The sequence below is a fragment of the Aotus nancymaae genome, unplaced genomic scaffold (assembly GCF_030222135.1).
Source record: "Aotus nancymaae isolate 86718 unplaced genomic scaffold, 86718_ANA_hifiasm-v0.15.2.pri h1tg000088l, whole genome shotgun sequence".
NCBI classification, from domain to species: domain Eukaryota; kingdom Metazoa; phylum Chordata; class Mammalia; order Primates; family Aotidae; genus Aotus; species Aotus nancymaae.
Window position 1 is genome coordinate 14,935,282 of NW_026988503.1, and position 13,395 is coordinate 14,948,676.

Here is a 13,395-nt window from a genome sequence, read left to right on the forward strand (position 1 = left end):
AAATAGAGGTGAGAATGATGCAACAAAACTTGGATGAAAATATACTAGGGAAACAAAATAAATGTCCACTCAACATATTTGCTATACTGTATTATACTGCACTATCCTGTGTAATAAATGGATATGGTAGGCAGAATAATGGCCCCCAAATATGTTAATTTCTAATTCCCAGAATTTATGGATATATTATATTGCATGTTTAAATAACAAACAGACGCTCTCTCAAAGAAAATATTTGGGGGGGTGGGGAGGGAGGTGAGGGTAGGGAGGGGTAAAATGGGGAGAAATGCCAGATATAGTATGCATCTAAAGTAAAATAAATTTTAAAAAAATAAAATATTTATTCACTCATAGGGCATCACAGTGGAAATATGTATGCCATAGTAAACTATGTGCATATTCAAAAAGGTAAAGGAAGACAAAGGTTTCTAATAGAAAAATGAGAAGGATTACATAATTGTTTTGTGATAATTATCCTTGCCAACAAGTATTAATAACAAGGGTGATGCCAGTCAGAGTCTGGACAGGCAGTTGCTGGGCAGATAGCCTTGCAAAAGTATTTTTTGTGTAAGGATGCAATGGCCTTTGTGCAAGGTTGTGGTTTTGGCAGAGTCTTTTGTGGTAGTTTTTGTTATCAAGCATTTATTCATGAAAGCTCTCTCATGGCCTTCCCCAGCTCTATTTGTCAAGGTTTCTTTCTTCTTCTTCTTCTTTTTTTTTTTTTTTTGATACAATTTCACTCTTATTGCCCAGGCTGGAGTACAATGGCTTGGTCTCGGCTCACTCCAACCTCTGCCTCCCAGGTTTAAGCAATTCGCCTGCCTTAGCCTCTCAAGTAGCTGGGATTACAGGCATGTGCCACCACGCCTGGCTAACTTTGTATTTTTAGTATTTCACCATGTTGGTCAGTCTGGTCTTGAACTCCTGACCTCAGGTGATCTGTCTGCCCCGGCTTCCCAAACTGCTGGGATTACAGGTGTGAGCGACTGCGCTGGCCCCCTTTTTTTTCTTTTTAACACATGTGACTCCATTATGATTCTTACAACTTTCACAGTTACATAAAAAGGAGGAATTAATGTTGCTAATTAGCTGACCTTAAAAGGAGAAGAGTTTCTTGGATTACTCACATGAGTCCAATATATTCACAGGGTCCTTAAAGATGGAATATAAAGGCAGAGGAGTTAGAGTCAGAGAGAAAGAGTGTGTTAGAGTGATAGATTCCACGTGAGAAAGACTCAGCCAGCCTTTGCTGGTTTTGAAGACAGAAGGAGGCCAAGAGCCAAAGAAGGAAGGCTACTTCTACAAGCTAGAATGGGCACACTAGCAAAGATGTGGAATCAACCTAGATGCCCATCAATGGTGGACCTGGATAAAGAAAATGTACATATATACCATGGAATACTATGCAGCCATAAAAGAGAACAAAATCACGTCCTTTGCAGCAACATGGATGGAGCTGAAGGCCGTTATCCTAAGCAAATTCATGCAGAAACAGAAAAACAAATACATGTTCTCACTTATAAGCGGGAGCTAAACACTGAGTATACATGAACACAAAGAAGGGAACACACAGTGAGGCCTACTTGAGGGTAGAAAGTGGGAGGAAGGTGAGGATTGAAAACCTACCTGTCGGGCACTATGTTCATTACCTGGGTGATGAAATAATCTGTCTGCTGAGCCCCCTCGACACACAATTTACCCATGTAACAGAGCTGTCATGAACCTAATAAAAGTTGGAAAGAAATAAAAAAAAGCTGGAATAGGAAAGAAAATGGATTCTCCCTTATATCTTCCAATAATTTCCAGATGAAACACAGCTCTGCCAGCACTGTTTTAGCCCAGCGAATCCCATTTCAGACTTCTGAACTTCAGATCCTCAGATACAAATTTGTTTTTTTGTTTTTGTTTTTATCTGTTTTTTGAGATGGAGTCTAGCTTTGTCACCCAGGCTGGAGTGCAGTGGCGTGGTCTCGGCTCACTGCAAGCTCCTCCTCCCGAGTTCAAGTGATTCTCCTGTCTCAGCCTCCCAAGTAGTTGGGATTACAGGTGGCCGCCACCACGCCCAACTAATTTTCATATTTTTAGTAGAGATGGGGTTTCACCATGTTGTTTGGCCAGGCTAATCTCGAACTGCCAACCTCGTGATCCACCCACCTTGGCCTCCCAAAGTGTTGGGATTACAGGAGTGAGCCAATGCACCTGACCATATTATCTCCATTTTAAAGGTGAGAAAACTGAAGTTCAGGAATGATAAGCAACATCACTTAGCTAATAAAACAGTCTGGTATTAATTTACATCTAAAATCTAATTTCAGAGAGCTCTGGAGAGATTCCAAACTCCCAGTGTATCTGCTGAAATGCTCTTCAGCTACTTTCTGGTAATTGGCTGTTTTGTTTGTACTCCAGACTATTCAAGAAGATGAGTGATTCTGTGTGTGTTGTGGTGGTGGTGGGGTGGGGTAATCAATGAGCAGCATCAGTAAGATGCAGAACCGGGAATAAGCATGATCACTAATCCTAGAATCATGGAAGTTTTAGAGCTTAAAGTAGGGCTTAAAATTTTTAGCCTTTGGGCCAAATTTGGCCTACTCACACGATTGAAAAACAAAACAAAAAACAATCTATATCAGAAACTCTGAATGAGAATGCGTTTAGAAAAGTTTGAGGCCTTCCAGTTGTCACAGTCTTCACATCACTCTTTTATTTCACCTGCCTACTTCACACATTTGAAATTTTTGAGACGTAGTTTTCAACCTTTGGCTTAAAGGTTGAAAAATCTTGTGTTTAAAAAAAATGAGACCAGCCAGGCGCGGTGGTTCACACCTGTAATCCCAGCACTTTGGGAGGCCGAGTCAGGTGGATCACTTGAGGTCAGGAGTTCAAGACCAGCCTGGCCAACATGGTGAAACACCGTCTCTACTAAAAATACAAAAATTAGCCAGGTGTGGTGGCACACGCCTGTGATCCCAGCTAATCCGGAGACTGAGGCAGGAAAATTGCTTGAATCCAGGAGGAGGAGGTTGCAGTGAGCCAAAATCACACCACTGCACTCCAGCCTAGGTGACAGAGTGAGACTTTGTCTCAGAAATAAAATACAAAAAATTAGCCAGGCATGGTGGTGCATGCCTGTAGTTCCAGCTATTTGGGAGGCTGAGGCACTAGAATCACTTGAACCCAGGAGGCAGAGGTTGCTGTGAGCCAAGATTGACCCACTATACTCTAGCCTGGGTGACTGAACGAGACTGTCTCCAAAAAAAAAAAAAGACCTAAGTAGGTTAAGTGCCTGGTTTAGAGAAACACAGCTAGATAGTCATGACTTCTGATCAAGTGTGGAGAATGAGTTCATTCTGAGGACAGACAAGGCCAAATTATGTAAGACTTTGGTACGTTTTCAAGCACTGCCAAAAGGCCATGTTTAGGAATGATAGTTTGGCAATACAACATACACTCAAGGCAGAGACAGGGTACAAACCCATGCAGCAGGAAGAAAGCTGGACATACTGCTATTAAGATAAGTAATATAAGATAGTGAGTAGTCAAGGTGAAGTGCCATGAATGAGTTACAGTGTACAGAGAGACTGACCTCCCCCAACCCCCACAGCCCTAGGGGCAGCTAGGTGGGGCCTGAACCCCAAAGATTTCCCTGGACTGGTTACAACTGTGATGACAAACTTAAGTCAGGTGTTGTACAAATAGCAAATTTCATCAGTTCTTAGACATGTATCTTTTCATATTTAACATCAGGAATTATAGTGAACATTACATCAGATGGCTTCTTAGAGTGACAGTTAATCAGGGCAGCAGCTGTGACTCACTTGTTTTGGCAGGTGCACGCATGAACTTCTTTATAGCTCTTCTACACTTCTATAGAGTTATGAGTATTGTTTGCTCTATACTTACTATGTTTAATTGCCATTTATAGCACAATAGGGTGACTAAAGTCAATAATAACTTAATTGTACATTTTTAAAATAACTTAAGGAGAGTAATTGGATTGTTTGTAACTCAAAGGAGAAATGCTTGAGGGGACAGATACTCCATTCTCCATGATGTGTTTATTTCACCCTGTATGCCTGTATCAAAGCATCTCATGTACCCCATCAATATATATACCTTTTAAGTACCCACAAAAATTAAAAAATAAAAATTTAAAACATTGACATTAAAATGTCTTTTAAAAGACTATGCTGTGATTTGGCTTAACAAAAGTTTACTGGGTATGGAAATTAGCATGAAAACAGAACAGCAGTTTGCCAACATGTAGTGGTGAGGCAAATATGGATTATTGGAGGAGTAGTCACAATTCCATGTATTCTTGCAAAGCAACCAAGTAATTTACAATTCCTTAAAAAGGTGGATAGCTTTGAGTAGATAAGCTACTCAAATTGCTTACTTCAGTTTAAGGTTGAAGAAACCACCAGATCCGTCAGAATATAAGAAAAAAATGTGTAAGAATGAGAAAACAGTTTTTGAGTTACAAGTACCCTTGTTAAAGCATCGCACATTAATTTGTCAAAACCTTCCTGCTGTCTTTGAATAGAAGCTATTAAATTTCCAAAGATGTATGATTCAGCAGTTGCTGCAAAATGTAACTCTATGTTTAGTCAAGTAGGAAATGGCAATAAACCTTTATATTCTTTGACAACCATCAACATTATACTGTCAATGCTAAAGACACCAAAAGTGCGTGGATTTATGTAAATAAGTGGCGTGACACTATGACACTGTGCATAGGCATGCCACTATATTTAATTGAAAACTGTAAAATATTTAATAAGATCTCCTGTGATGATACTGTGCATACTCACAAGAAGGGGATGTGCAATGTTTTCGTTGATGATCTATAAAGTTGCTGTGGGCACTGAATTAGCAAATACTAAATCATTGCTTCTAGGGGAAATACAGGTTAGGTTCCTGTGAGTGTGTGGTCACAGTATTTTTCATTAGCTGATCAACATATAACCTTGTTTTATGTGCATTTCTGTTTAAAAACACCTTATTTAATATATATTGTTGATTCATTAGCATTGAACTGCAACCAACTGCACTGTAACTGAAAACCTGAACAAACCTTATCTAATACGCGTATTTTCTCTGTAAGGTACGTGAAAGCCTTCTTGGGCTTGGAATCACTAAATAGCAGTTGAGCACTATGCTTGAGGGCCATTTTAAACATTGAATTCACTGACAAGAAGCTCAAAAATGGGAAAACTAGCATTAAATAGACCATCAAGAGGACACTTGTTTCCAGTATAAGAGCTGAAAGAAGAAGGCAGAGTATCACCTTGCTCAACCTCGGCTGGGAACTAAAATGTTTTGCCACCCTGTGAATATTCGTGAGTGACCATGAGAACTCTGTGAGTATGGATTCGGGAATCCCAATAAATTTTAGCATGTAGGCAGGTTTAAAATGCAAAACCCATAAATAATGAAGATGGACAGAACTTTGTAAAACTTAGAAGTCATATGTGGGTAAAGGGAAGATTAAAAATTGGAACCAATGATGCCAAATCTTGAGCTCCATCTCAGACTTATTCAGTCACAACCTACATTTCCTATTCCCCAAGTGTTTGTATGCACATCTGAGACACGGTGCCCTCGATACCATGATAGGTACATCTGTACCAGACAGTGAAAATTAAACTGTATAAGCCGTATAAACCAGATGGTGGAAGTTAAATTGTACAGTTTAACTCTACAAATTAGAGACCTACATTTGTAAAGTTTTTTTTTGGGGGGGGGGGCGTCTAAAGGTCTGAGGTGTGCCAGGACAACCTCTGTAAGGTGAAAGACAATTTATTGCATCTTACAATTCCTATTAATAGCAAAGTGGCAGAGCACCTCGTGGATCTCTTTGGCTTTTGGAGATAGACTATACACTTGGGAATACAGATTCAAAACATTTATTGGGTGGTATGGAAAGCTGTCAATTTGAGTGGATCCCTAGCAAGTGAGTGATCTGCAGCAAGTCCCTGCCGGGATGCAAACTGTCTTGCTGTCTGGCCTTGTGTCTCAGCAGATCCAATGCTGCTAGAGTCCCTGACAGATAAAGATAATGTGTGAAGTCTCAAGCAACCCTAACAGGTGAATCACAGTGAAGAACCTCAGGGATCTCGAGCAAGGCCTCCTTTCATAGTAAGTAATTTGAAAAGCAGCCACTGGCATGCACTGTGCCCAGCAGAGACTAAGAGTCTGGCCATGTAACTCTAGTGATAACGCAACTAAGCCCATCACAAGCTGGACACTGCCAGTTTTGCCAAGCCAAAGTGTTAGGTGATCATAGCAGCAATCCATTAGACAGATAACAACGAAGAGGAGTTAGAGTAATGAAATGCCTCTGAGGTCAAAGAACAGTGGCCAGAAGAACATGGGTGGGAGAGTTGGAAGTTTCCCAAGAAAGGGAAGCTCAGCATAATAATATCATCTTTTTCTGACTCCCGAACTGCTCTCTCCCTTAATTTCCTCTATTAGGTACAGAATAGTAATATGCACTCTTCCCCAGGTCAAATTTATGGAGTCATCATTAATAACTTCTGCTCATCAAGGAGATCATCCCTTAAAACGTATCTCTAATCTGTGCCTTTCCCCATGGCTACTGTCTTAATTTTTTCAGCATTTTTTTCTTACACGTTTTCCACATTATTGACAAGGGGTGTTTCTGCATGCCTGATCATCCCATTTATTCTTCAAATGTTTACTGAGCATTTTCTGTGTATCAGACACTGGGTTAGGCCCTGGATAAATAATGTGAAGAAGAAAAAAGAGACACTGCTGCTGGCCTCCTGGAATTTACAGTTTGGTGAAAAAGACACACAACAAATCCTGCTTAAGATCCTTCAGTGGTTCCTTGCTGTTTCAGGAAGCCCCGATGTCTTGACTGGGTTGCCTCTGCTTACCTCTCCAGCATCACCTCTAATCAGCGCCCTTTACTCTGCAGCTACAATGCGTTTTCCCTGCTTCACAGCACCCTCCTCTCTACCAACTTTTAAGGGTTCAGTCCAGGAATCCACTTTCTCAGGAACACTTCCACACCTCATGCCATCACTACCATGTAGGTACCACGCTTTTTATCCTGATTCTCTGTTGTCTTGTCCACTGCTAATACTCCACAGTAAACTCAACTTTGTGTCCGCAACACTTAGTACAGTGATTTATAGTACTCGACATTTTTTGTCAAATGGAATCGGATATATAGAAATACTGCCTGCCTCCCGCAAGAGCAGAAAAGGCCAGCCCATCACTCCTGCACCCCGACAAAGGAACAACAGCTGCACGGCGTCCACCGGCCTTGCTGCCTGGCAAAGGGTAGCCACCTGGCGTCTGTCTCAGAACAGGATTCCGCGGCGCGCCTCCTAGCGCCGTCGGTTGACACTGCAAGAATGCGAGAGGGCGGGTGAGCACGCGGTCCCCGACCAGCGCCCGGCGCATGCGTAGAACGTGAGCCCTTGGCACGGCCCGACTCGGAAGAGTCCAAGCGTGAGGGGAGAGGACTGTGGATTTAGATACTCTTTTCCTCCCGAAATAGGAACTTGGCTCTTAGTTTTTTCTACTCAACAGCATCTTAATTTAAAATGTGACACTTGACCTACGGCCCTGCAGGGAGCGGTTAAGAGGGTGAGAAGCCCGTCAAACTCTTTTTGGTGCTTAGGCGCCCTCCTCGGGGCGGTGGGTTGGGCGGGCCCAGGTCAAGGCGCGCGTGGGCGGAAGCGGCGGCGAAGGCGGCGGCTGTCAGAGCTGGAGGGGCCGGGCACCGCGGCCATGGAGGGACAGCGCTGGCTGCCGCTGGAGGCCAATCCTGAGGTGGGCGCGCTTCGGGACAGCCCTGGGGCCCTAGGCAGGCGCAGAGGGAGCCGGGTTGCTGCCGCGAGTCCACGGTAGTTTTGTCTCTAAAGCGTGTTCTCTGTTTCGTTTTCAGGTCACCAACCAGGTGAGTGAGGTGTCTGTCGCTCGAGACCTCGGAGTCCTTTCTGTCAGCTCGGTCCGCTTCCCTGCTGGACTCCACCTCCATGCTTCCAACGATTCTGGGATTTAATTTCTTGAGGGCCCTTCTTGTTCGGCTTTACGCGGGTCCACCCCTTTCAGAAAGGGCCATCTCCCTACCACCTGGCTCCTGGAGATGCTCCCAGCTGGAAGCATCTCAGCCTCTCCTCTGGTTCCAGTCCCCAGCCACCACGTATCCTGGGGACTCCGGGTCTGAGGTTTGGAGAGACTTTTATCCTGTATTCCTATTCCTCTTCCTTCGTTTTACCTCCTGTTAGTGCCGATTCCATAATTTTCCTACTGGTGTACCTTCTGGATGACTAATTTGCCCACACTTCCTGACTCCAAGCTTTGTAAACTCGCCCACCCAGTCCTTGTAATTTCATCCACCGCCTGCACTATGAAATCATCTTCCAATCATCTCTTGCTCCACCAAGTCACTTTTCTTCCCCGCCACGCCCCCTTTATCTTTCAGTCTTTTAAAGCTGGACACTTAGTTGCTGTTACATCAAAGAAAGCTCACTTTAGTAGTTCCCACGCCATTCTTTGCCATCTACAGCGATTGAAGTTCCTTTTGGGTGTTGGAGGTCAGAGGTCGGAGGTCGGGGATTGGGGAGGGGCGAGGGAACATCACTCAGCCATTCAAAAGGACAGTAAGTGCTACCAGCTATAAACTTTTGATCTGCTCAGGTGTGCCTTATCTTACCCTGTTTTTTTTTTTTTTTTTTTTTATTCTCAACAGCTCATTTGCTTTTTACTGCTCTCCAAGTTTATCATACTCGCCTTATCTCCACCATCTTCCTTCTCATCACTGAGGAACAATTCACCGTGTTCTTAAAAAACTTGGTTTTTGGTTTTCAAAGCTTGTGGCAATTTCCCTGGACAGAGAGACATCCTTGTCTCGTTCTCTATCTTAGGAAGGAAACATTTGATCTTTCACCAAGGTTTTTGGTAGATGTTTTTCAAATCAGGCTAAGTTTCTCTTTTCCCCCTAGTTTGCTGAGAGTTTTTCTTATGAATCAGTGTTGAATTTTCGCAAATGATTTTTCTGCATCTTTTGAGAGATGATCATTTAAGGAAGAAATAATGCCAATTCTACATAAACATAAAAGATGGGAGATGGCCGGGCATGGTGGCTCATGCCTGTAATATCAGCACTTTGGAAGGCTGAGGCGGTCGTATCATCATCTCAGGAGTTCGAGACCAGCCTGGCCAGTGAAACCCCGTCTCTACTGAAAATACAAAAATTACCCGGGCGTGGTGCCGCGCGCCTGTAATCCCAGCTACTTGGGAGGCTGAGGCGGGAGAATTGCTTGAACCCGGGAGGCAGAGGTTGCAGTGAGCCGAGATTGCGCAGCCTGGGTGACAGAGCAAGACTCTGTCTCAAAAAAAAAAAAAAAAAAAAAGGCGGGGAGAACACTTCCGAACTCATGCTAGCATTACCCTGACACCAAACTAGACAATTCATAATAAGAAAAACTGCAGTCCGAGTGTGGTGGTACGTGCCTGTAATCCCAGCTACTCGGGAGGCTGAGGCAGGAGAATCGCTTGAACCCTCGAAGCAGAGGTTGCAGTGAGCCGAGATTGCGCCATTGCACTCCAGCCTGGGCAACAGAGCGAGACTCCGTCTCAAAAAAAGAAAAAAAAACTGCAGATGACTATCCTTTATGAACATGGATGTAAGAAATCCTCTACAAACTATTGGCAAATAAAATGCAGCAATAAAGATATAAAAAGAGTAACATATGACCAAAAGCAGTTTATCCTGGTGTTGCAAAGTGGGTTCACCATTACAAAATCAATGTAATTAGCCATGTCAGTAGACTAAAAAATAAAACTTTTTAGATGATAATTGTTTTAACAAACTGTAAGCTTGTGTAAGTGGGAACCTACGTTCTGTGATTCAGCTGCTAGTGGACTTTGTTCCTAGGCTGTCTTGAAAAATTATCAAACACGTTAGTATTTTGGGGGCACCTTTTTTAATACCAGTAATCTGAACAGGAGTTGGTGACACTTAGGTGATTAATAAGAAAAAGACCATAGTGCTTTGATAGAGACCATTAGGGAAAATTTAATAAGTGGAATAGTGACAGAAGACCTTTCTGAGATGATATAAACAGAGAATGTTATTTAACATGTGATTGCACACTATATCGGCATGGTTTAACATGATTTAGCTGGTTTTAAATTTATTTTTTAAATAATATGCTTTTAGTGGGAGTATGGGCAAGTATGTGAGAAGTGGTTAGTTTTAACTAAAAATTTTGTGGTTTCTTTATTCTCTATGTTTTAGCAGCAGAACCAAGACTAGAAAATGAGTAGAAATTTATTTAACTGACTTAGAATTTGGAGAATAACCAAACCCTAACGGCAATATCCATCCACCCTCTTTTATTTCCTCAACCTAATGGAATGGTAGGATCTTGAACTCATTCTGTTACCATCTGGTAATTGCATGTGTTGTTATAATCAGTGTGAGCAAATACTGCTTTAGGCTCTGATGATGCCTAGTGTTGTATAAGAATGGCCATCACCTGTGTACTATATGCATATGAGTGTTGTTAGACATTAGCTGGTAACCATGTGTCTCAACAGATGTGGTAGACAGTGATTTCTCTTGTTGGCTGGTATGCTGTCAGCCCCTTTTAAGGATGCTGTGTCATGCTACAGGTAGGACTTAATCAGAATAAAATGAGTTAAGTGATCAAAAAAATTATTTAAACATTTTAAGCTCTACTTTATTTACCTTTGCATATGAAGGGGTAAATGCAGCTTGCAACTGATAGAAAGTTACAGATAATTGAACATCAAGAATTATAATGTTTTTTAGAAGTATAGAATGTGGTCTAGGGAAATCATTATTATTTATGACTATACTAAATCTTCATTGTGATTATTTTTTGTGATTTGAGTACAGTACAACCATATTATATGTATTTTACACATTGTTGTGTTTTAGAACTAATGATTTTTTTAATATGGATCTCTCTCCCCCAAGGATTATTCCTACTTGTGATTTTATTGAGGAGGCAAAATATTTTCTAGCATAATATTGAAAGGGAAATAAATTTACTATAGCATAACTCTTCTATTTAGCCTCTATGCTTAGAGTTAGAAAAAGAATTACAGGTCATCTGCTGGCTTATTGCCATAAATACTCACAAAATATAAATTCTCGTAATAAGATTTCTCTAATTAGTAGATACCGTTTTAGGAAAAAAAACCTTTGTTATCCTGTCCTCCTTGAGCTGCTGCCTTATCTGTTTTCCTCCTTTGTAAACTTTCCGCAAAGAATTGTTCATATCTGCTGCCACTGCAATTTCATCTCGCATTCTTTTCTGTATTTGTTCTATGTAGCTTGCTTCTTTGTCTACCATTTCATAGAAACTGCTTTTGTCAGGTTTACTAATGATTGTCAGTTTGCCAGATCCAGCGGCCACTTTTCTGTCACCATATTTCTTGGCCTTTCAGCAGCAATTGGTAGAATAGCCCACTCTATCCTTATTGAAACATCTTTTCTTGGTTTCTGTGATAATTCTGATTGTCCTCTATTTTCCTAATTGCTTCCAAGAGTCTCTTGCTCGATCATCTCCCTTCCAACTTTTAAGGAGCTCCTCAGCTGCTTCATCCTAGATGTGTTTTCTTGCCCTAATAATGTTTTCTGTTGTATAGCTCTAATACCATCTGTTGTCACATAGATGACTCCATGTCCCTCTAAACCCTGACATTGCCACCAAATTGGAAATCTGTATATTCAGCTCTCTTTGGTGTCTCCATCTGGATGTCTTATAGTTACCTTAAACTTAATATGGCCAGAAAAGAAATATGGATTTTCATCTTCCCATCTCTGCTCTAAACCCATTTCTTCCCCAGTCTTCCACGGGCATAGCCATCCATCCAGTGTTCAAGGTGACGAGTTGATGCCATTGAGTCTTCTTTCAGATTGCCATTCCAGAGAGGCCGTAGTGTCTTGATTTTTGGATTGTAATCTCTGCTTTGCTATCTACCAGCTTTGAGACCATGGGCAGTTATCTAACCTCTTTATTCTTTAGTTTCTTAATTTCTTCCTTTCTTTTTTCTTTTTTTAAAGACAGGGTCTTGTTCTATCTCCCAGGCAGGCTGGAGTACAGTGGCACAATCATAGCTCACTATAACCTTGGAATTCCTGGACTCAAGCAATCCTCCCACCTCAGCCTCCCAAATAGGTAGGACTATAAGCTTGCACCACCACACCCGGCTAATTTTTGCATTTTTTTGTAGAGACAAGATGGTTTTACTCTGTTTCCCAGGCTGGTCTCAAATGCCTGGCCTCAAGCAATTAGTTCCTTCATTTCTTATAGTCTCTTCTAATCTTGTAAGATCACTGTAAGGATCAAACAAATTACTACATGGAAAATATGTAGAACAATGTCTTGAACAAAGCATGTTCTCCCTGAATGTCAGCTATTTTTAATATTCTGTTTCTCAGTCCTCAGATCTAATTGATCTGCACCTCTTATGGACTCTTCTTGCAAAGGCTATTCCAAATATGACTATTCTATTTCAGCTGTCACAGTGCAAGCCAGCATCATCCTTAGCTTGGACAACTGTCGTAGCCTCCTAACTAGTTCTTCTGCGTCTCCTTAAAATCTAATTCTTCTGCCTCCCTAAAATCTAATTTCCATATACACCCATGGTAGCCTTAAAAAATGTGAATCACATCTTATGACTTCCTGCTTATAATACTCTACTGATCTTCCAATGCTTGTCCTTAGAATAGATAAACTTCAAACTTCTTTTCTGTTTTTTTGAACTTTTAGCTTTGGGGGGACATGTGCAGATTTATTGTATAGGTAAATTCGTGTCACAGGGATTTGTCATACAGATTATTTTGTCACCCAGGTGCTAAACCTAGTACCTAATGGTTATTTTTCTGATCTTCTCCCCAGCTTCCACCCTCAAGTAGGCTCCAGTGTCTGTTCCCCTCTTTGTGTCCATGTGTTCTCATCATTTAGCTTCCACTTATGAGTGTGAACATATGGTATTTGGTTTTCTGTTCTTGTGTTAGTTTGCTGAGGATAATGGCCTCCAGCTCCACTTCAAGCTTCTACCGTGGCTGAATGAGGAGGTACTTCCTGTCTCTGTCCCACTCATGCTGTGCTGCAGTCTTTGAATGTGGAGTCTGTTCCTGCTTCAGGGTCTTTACACTTGCTCATCCTTTGCTTGAGTTGCCACTCCTTGTTGTTTCGTGGTAGGTTCTTCTCATCTGTGGCTCAAGTTCAAGTCATCGCATCAGTGAGTCTTTGAGTACACAGCTAAATTAGCCCCCAAATCTGTACTGACATCCTCTCATTTTCTTCATAGTGCTTCCCACCTTGTGAAATTATCTCGTTTATGTGTTTACTTGTTTATCGGTGTATCTTACCACTAGAATGT

The 13,395-nt window shown here is 41.6% G+C and overlaps 1 protein-coding gene across 1 annotated transcript in view; it reads left to right on the forward strand.

Moving 5' to 3' along the window:
* Positions 1–7,915: 7,915 nt before the first annotated feature.
* The window catches only part of UCHL3 (ubiquitin C-terminal hydrolase L3), a 55,712-nt gene continuing 50,232 nt past the window's right edge, over positions 7,916–13,395 (forward strand). Inside the window, exon 1 of the mRNA XM_012472045.2 lies at positions 7,916–7,927. The gene's annotated coding sequence lies outside the window, so the exon portion shown is untranslated. The remainder of the gene's footprint in view (positions 7,928–13,395) is intronic.